Genomic DNA, 7,389 nt, shown 5'->3' with positions numbered 1-7,389 from the left:
CTACATACTTATATGAAAAATAAATATTATTAATAAATGGTAGAGTCATGGGAAGTTGTTTTAGTTTGGATTGTGGGCAGAATGTCAGCATAATGTGGGAAATGTGAAGGTGTTTATTTTGGAAGGAAAAGCATTATTTAAATAGAGGAACATTGCTGCCAACTCCCTTTACCAGTGATGTGGGGCTCCCTTTGCACAAAACACAGGCACCATCACACAGGTGCAGCAGTGAACAGGGAAAACCGGTGAAATGAAGGCTTTTATTTCAAAGGGGTTGGACTGTAAAAGTCGGTAAATCTTCTTGCAGCTGAATAAGGCACTCGCCTGTCTTGGGAAAACTGCCAACATATTCAAGGGCTAATCTTGCCCCAACCATCCTCCCTTCCTACCCACTCCCCCCCCCCACCCCGCCAATCCCCACTCCCCCCCCCCCCCCCCCACCTTCCAATGGGCAGAAGAGCTTGAAAACACAAAAACCTCCAAATTCATGGATGGTTTCTTTCCTGCTGTTAACAAACTCTTAAACAGACTTCTCACTGTAAAAGAAGATGCCCTTGTACTCTTTTAACAGTACTTTTCTCTATTCCCTGATGTTTGTCTTTGTAACACTGTACCATGAACTCTTTATTTTATTGTCACACTACACTCCAGATTTTTTGTTTTGCTATTGCGTTAACTGCTCTACTTTGGTATGGATTAACTTTCCTCGATAGTGCGCAAAACAAAACCTTTCAGTCTTTTTTTTTGTTTTTGGGCATGTAACAATCACCATTTCAATGCCATTCAACTCAGTTCACCGGAGAGATCATATCTGGAGTATTGTGAACAGTTTTGGCCCCACAACTTAAGGAGGTCTTGCGGTTGGTGGGCTGTGCAGCAAGTGAAAGAAAAACCACACAGAAGCTGTGAGTGAGCTTGATAGATTCTATCAATACAGCAAGGAACGATAGGCTTTATCATACTTTAGACTTGTAACTGGCCCGTTCCAAGTGCTCAACTGAGGACGGCGGTGGGGGGGGGGGGGGGGGGGGGGAGGGGGGGGGGAGGGGGGTTGACCTTTATTCCAGAGTTACAAGGGGAGGAGTTACCAGGGAGCAAGTCATCAGTGGGGGATGGACCAGTTATCCATTGGCAATTACATATTCATATCACCACATTCACCTCTTTTAAAGCAAAAACCCCACCAGGTTAAAAGTCCTAGAGGCTCAGATGGTCGGGTGGTCTCCTTTGCTTCTGTGACCGATGTCATTCCACCGATGGTATAATGGTCAGCTCCATTGCCGGTCATGTGTCCTGAGGCTGGGAAGGGAGGGCTGGCTCTATTGGAGGTGGGGTGTTGGGCATTACCAGTTGCCCCAATAATCACAGAGACAAAGACTGAGGGGAATGATAGGCTTTATTACACACAAGACTTGCTGGCATGGGTCCAAGCTAGGGAATTGCAGGGAAGGAAGAGGTAACTCGACCTTTATGGCCTGGGTCACAGGGGAGGAGTCCAGGGAAGAGTCTAGGAGAGGATGTCATCAGGAGGGTGGGCAAGCCCATGCCTGTACTGGCCAGAACATACAATAAACCATATCATTACATGGGGCTTGGTTGTATGCGGGGGCAATCATGGTGGTCGGAGTAGATGGAGCAGGGACCGGGGTGGATGGCATGGTGGGTGGGGGAGGGTCGCTGACCTGCACCGTCCCTGATGGGGCAGTATGGGTGTAGGTAGGACCTGGATTGAAGGGGGTGGGGAGTGGGCAGGGGTCTCACGGGGACTGTGTCCTCAAGGCTGTCCAGGTACACCATATAGGCATACTGAGTTTTGGCGTGCAGGAGGTGTACCATTTCAACCAATGGGTTGGACTTATGACCCCTTGCATGGCATGGAGATCAGATGGCAGGGAATGCCTTCAGCAGGATTTCCTGCCAATGGGACATTGCCAGGCCTTTTGATTTAAGAGCCAGGAGGACAGCTTTCCAAATTGTGGCGTTTTCTCTCTCTACCTGGCTGTTCCCCCAGGGGTTGTAACTGGTTGTCCTCAAGTCAACAGGTACTGCTGCAGTTCGTCATCATAGTACGATCTCCGATCACTGTGAATGTAATTCAGGGACCTGAAGAAGGTAAATATGCTGTGGAGTGCCTTTGTGATGGTGGTTGAGGTCATGTCAGGACAGGGATGGCAAAAGAAACCTGGAGTATTTGTCAATGATGTTCAGGAAGTATACGTTCCTGCTGGACGAGGCAGGGGCTCCTTGAACCGATGCTGAGTCATTCAAAAGGGTGTGTGGCCTTTATGAGGTGTGACTCATCAAGCTGGAAGAACTGTGGCTTGCATTCCACGCAGACCTGAAAGTGTCTGATCAATGACCTGACATCCTCAATGGAGTAGGGAAGGATTTGACCTTTCACAAAGTGGAACAACTTCATGACTCTGGGGTGGCAAAGGTCATCGTGGAAGGACTGGAAGCAGCTGAGATGTGTGCTAGCGTGTGACCCTTGGGATAGGGCATCTGGGAGCGGGGGGGGGGAAATCGTTGAACTTGACCGACCGGTATAGGTTGTTGTAGTTGTAGGTGGAGAGCTTGATTCTCCTCTTCAGGATTTTTTCATTTTTGATCTTATCCCGCAATTTGGTATTGATCATGAACACAATGACTCATTGGTCCTTTAGCAGGGTAAATCTCTTCCCGGCCAGGTAATGATGCCAGTGGCGTACTGCCTCAATGATGGCCTGAGCTTCCTTCTTGACAGAAGAGTGCCATGTCTCAGGACCATGAAGGGTACGGGAAAAAAAGGCTACTGGCCTGACTGCCTGGTTGAGAGTGGTGGCCACTGCCAAGTCGGAGGCATCGCTTTCCACCTGAAACAGGATGGGTTCGTCCGTAGCATTCATCATGGCTTTGGTGATGTCTCCCTTGATCTGGGTGAAGGCTGCCCGGGGCTTCTGCCAATAAGGGGAAGGTTGTGGATCTTACTGGGGGTTGGCTTTAATAGCATAATTGGGCACTCATTGGGCATAATAGGAAAAGAACCCCAGGTACCTTTTTAGCGCCTTGAGGTTGTGCGGGATCAAGAGTTCCATAAGGGCACGCATGTGCTCAGGGTCAGGGGCAATGACACCATGAGCCACGACGCATCCGAGGAGGGCCAGGCGAGTTGTGCTAAACACACATTTGTCCTCGTTGTAGGTCAGATTGAGGGACTTAGCAGTGTGGAGGAATTTGGCAAGGTTCGCGTTATGGTCCTGCTGGTCATGGCCACAGATGGTGACATTATCTAGGTAGTGGAATGTGGCTGTCAGTTTGTGATTGTCCACCATCTGAATCATTTCCCTCTGAAATACAGAGGCACCATTGGTGACTCCAAAGGGTACCCAGAGGAAGAGGTAGAGCCTGATGTGTGCTTCGAATGCGGTATACTGGCGGTCTCCTGGGTGTAGGGGGAGTTAGTGGTATGCTGACTTTAGGTCAGTGGTGGAGAACACCTTGTACTGGGCAATCTTGTTGACCACGTCAGTGATCTGAGGAAGGGGGTATGCGTCCAGCTGCGTGAAGCGGTTGATTGTTTGCTGTAGTTGATCACCATATCAGGTTTACTTCTGCCCCTGACCACCACAACTTGGGCTCTCCACGGGCTGGAACTGGGTGTAATGACCCCCTCTGCCAGGAGTCGTGCACCTTGGACTTCATGAATGCCCTATCCTCAACACTGAAATGTCTGCTCTTGCAGTCCAGGGTCAGGTTCTCAAACAGCGATGCTGGGGTATGGAGAGACTGCAGGTGGGGGCTGGCTGTGGGGGGGGCGTCCATGAGCTGGGAGTTGTATACAGTGATGAATGGTTGGGTCCCCCCCCCAAACACCATCGTGACACTCCTGAACTGGCTTTGAAAACTGAGCCCCAGAAGGATTGCTGAGCAGAGCTGAGGCAGTTAATAGTAAATGGAAATTGCATAAATTTTACCATGCACTGTTAATGAAGCAATATAATACCCGCGGATGTCAGCAGATTGGTCCTTTGCATCCATTGATATCATGCCGCTTGTTGGTCTGATGAGGAGAGACAGTTTGTAAGTGGTGTCTGGGTGGACGAAGCTTTCAAACAGGCAGTTAGCTCGTTTCCCATTTACCTCAATCTCCATCATCGAATGGGTGATCGGATGAGGGCTGCCCTGATCCAAGATGTTGGATGCTAGTACCGGGTCAGCATCACTTTTGGGGGGTGGGGAAATGGTTCCGTAAGATGACGGCCCTCATGTTGACCTCGCGGTTGCACTGGGAGAAGTGGATGAAGAAGGCGGAAGTGATGCCATCCAAGATGGCAGAAGTGGAGTCAGGTAAGATGGCGAACCCTGGCTCATGCACACGGTCGGGCTGTTCGAGGCCAGAAGTGACATCATCGCTGCAGGAGGAAGTGAGATCAGGTTCGATGGCTGATTCCCAGGTGTGCACGAGGTGCTGGTAGGAAGGAAAGGGTTTGACTTACACACTCACTCATAGTGTCCTTTCTTCCTCCATCCTGAACAGGTGACTTCTCTTGCCAGTCAGTATTGACGGGGTGCTTCTTCTGGCCGCAGAAGTAGCACTTTGGATGCTTGGCTGTGGCAGCAGCGGCGGCGGTGGCGTTGGGGCCTCCCTGTATGGAGGTGGTCTGTGATGCCATGTCCAAAAATGGCTGCACCAGCGGCCCGCATGTGGAGGGCCCTTTGCCGATAACGATGAATTCAGCGTTACGTTGGGCTGAATCGCAAGTCTTAGCAAGCTGGAGGGCTCTCTGCAACAGCAGCTTGTCTTCCTCTAGCTGTCGCTGGCAGATGTAGTCGGACCTCACCCCAGCCATGCAGGCGTCCTGGATCAGCTCTTCCACATACTGGTCTTCATCCGCACCCCAGATTGAGCAGGACCCCAAGGAAATTGTCCAGTGTCTCATTGGGTTGCTGTTTTCTCGAGGCCAGGAGGTACCGTGAGTAGACTTTGTTTACCCCCCCCCCCGGTCTGTAGAGGTTGTGGTGCTCGGTCATGGCTGAGTAAATCGTGCAGCTCCTGATCGCCAAGTACGTACTGTGGCCAACCCTTCCTCGCAGTAACTTGAGTTTTTTCTCGTCGGAGTCCATGAGACCCTCAGAAACTTCCAGAAAGTCTGTAAAGCACTCGATCCTCTCTTCATACAGCTCTAGTCATCTGTGGGTCAAGGTCTAGTGTGTTGGGTCGCAGCAGTTTGTCCATCCCATGTGGAAAATATGAAGTATAATAAATTGATAGGCTCTATCAATAACTCAAAAGCTGTAGAGTGAGGAACAATAGGCTTTATTATACTTTAGATGTAGCTGGCCCAACTCCAAGTGCTTGACTGAGGACAGGGAGAGGGAGGTTGACCTTTATACCAGGGTCACAGGGGGAAGGGTTACCAGAGAGCAAGTCACCAGTGGGGGACGGGCCAGCTTTCCATCAGTAGTTACCTATTCGTTTCTCCATAGAGCTGAACCAACCAGCTAACTTTACTGGACTCTCCGAGAGTTTATCAGCACGACCCCGTGATCCTTTGCTGCTCCCCCCACCCCCACACCTGGACCATTGTGACATCAGTCCAATGCGAGCCTGACCATTGTGATGTCAGCCCAGTGACCCAGTTTGCTTCTGGATCAGTCTGCTTCTGCTACAGATTATTATTTTATGGCTCAGAGAAGGTGTGCTCGGATGATCTCATGTTTGGAACAGTTGTTCTGCAAGTAAAGATTAAATAGACTTGGACTCCTCATTGGAGGTCAGAAGAATGAGAACTGATCTTATGAGGCCAGACAGGTTAAATGCTGATAAGTTGTTCTTCAGTTAGAGAGGTCTGAATGAAAGGCTTCATCACAGACAAAGAAAGGTGCTCCCATCAGAGATTGAAATGCAGAAGAATTTTTCTGTCAAGAGTGTTATAATTCTTCAGACTATCTTACCTCAGGGATCCGTGGATGTACATCCTTTTGAATATTTAAGTCGGAGATAGATTTCTAATTGATGAATCAGAGGTACTATGGAAAGGCAAATTAGTAGATTTGAGGAATGCCTGATCAGCCACAGTCCCATTGAAAGGCAGAACATATGCAGGATCTGCATGCCTACTCTTGTTCCTTTTGGTTCCTGTAACAATAAACTTGAACTTCTTACTTCTCATGATCTTGATAAACAAGGGTTGAGAGTAAAAGCACAATCTTACTAAATGACACAGTAGACATTGACCTATTCCAGCTCCTAAGTTCCCTGTTTGCACAAATTTCATTGAAATATTAAATTTGTTTCTCTTGCAATTGGTGCTGCCTGAAATACTTGGGTTTTTCCAGGATTTTCTGTTTTTATTTGAATGATCCCCTCTGCTTGGCCAACATTGATCCCTCAGTTGATGTCATTTACTCTAACTTGATAATCCATCATGCTCTAGTCTTTTGGTGTCAGACTGGCAGACTTTCCAGACCTTTATATGTTATTTCCATTACTGTTAAGGTGGTATGTGAGTGGGAAGGGAAGATTTAAAACCACTGCTCTAGACTTAATTCTTACTAAAATATTTTGCTTGAAAAAATTATCTTTTGGAGTTACGAAACCGTGCACATTATGAGTCAATTAGGTATGATTGCAAGAGTAGTTTTCAAACTTTTTCGTTCTACTCACATACCATTTTAAGCAATCCATTACTAATCACAGAGCACTTATGGTATAGGGAATACTTAAGATGGAATGTGAGTTTAGGACGGCAGTTTGAAAACCACTGGTTTAGAGGGAGTGGGAGACAGGACACTGATGGTTTTAAAGTGAGTGGGAGACAGGGCCCTGGTAGGTTTAAAGGGAGTGGGTTAAGGGAGGGTGGGAACAGCACGTAGTGAATCAGATGCTGAACTTGTGGGTTTCAAGGAAAATGGGATAGTGGATTATCAGTGTTTTACTCCATGTAGAGATTGTTACATTGTGGTTTGTAGGAAATTGCTGTGTAAAAATTGACCTATATTTCCTACATCAGTAAGCACCTCATTGACTTAATGGTGCTGTATAAATGTTAATTTTTTGGTATAAATGTGCAACTATGGAGCAGAAAGTCACAGCTCATATGCTGAGGTAATGTCTCAAACAGTGGAAAATTAAATTTGAAACACTTTAATTTAACCAGCAGATGGCAAAGCTAACACATGAAATTGATGTGCTTTCCCTGCTAGAACGCTTCCACCAGTGTTGTCTCCGCTCCATCCTCAACATTCATTGGAGCGACTTCATCACCAACATCGAAGTACTCGAGATGGCAGAGGCCGACAGCATCGAATCCACGCTGCTGAAGATCCAACTGCGCTGGGTAGGTCACGTCTCCAGAATGGAGGACCATCTCCTTCCCAAGATCGTGTTATATGGCGAGCTCTCCACTG

The 7,389-nt window shown here is 48.0% G+C and overlaps 1 long non-coding RNA gene across 4 annotated transcripts in view; it reads left to right on the top strand.

The window, feature by feature from the left end:
- The first annotated feature begins 5,455 nt into the window (after positions 1–5,455).
- The window catches only part of LOC138751750 (uncharacterized), a 62,797-nt gene continuing 60,863 nt past the window's right edge, over positions 5,456–7,389 (top strand). For all 4 annotated transcript variants that reach the window (XR_011350156.1, XR_011350155.1, XR_011350154.1 and 1 more), the window contains exon 1: positions 5,456–5,753. This is a non-coding gene — a long non-coding RNA (uncharacterized lncRNA). The remainder of the gene's footprint in view (positions 5,754–7,389) is intronic.

Source organism: Narcine bancroftii, chromosome 1 (genome assembly GCF_036971445.1).
Source record: "Narcine bancroftii isolate sNarBan1 chromosome 1, sNarBan1.hap1, whole genome shotgun sequence".
Lineage (NCBI taxonomy): Eukaryota > Metazoa > Chordata > Chondrichthyes > Torpediniformes > Narcinidae > Narcine > Narcine bancroftii.
The sequence above is the reverse complement of the archived record's forward strand: the minus strand, read 5'-3'. Positions and strand labels throughout refer to the sequence as shown.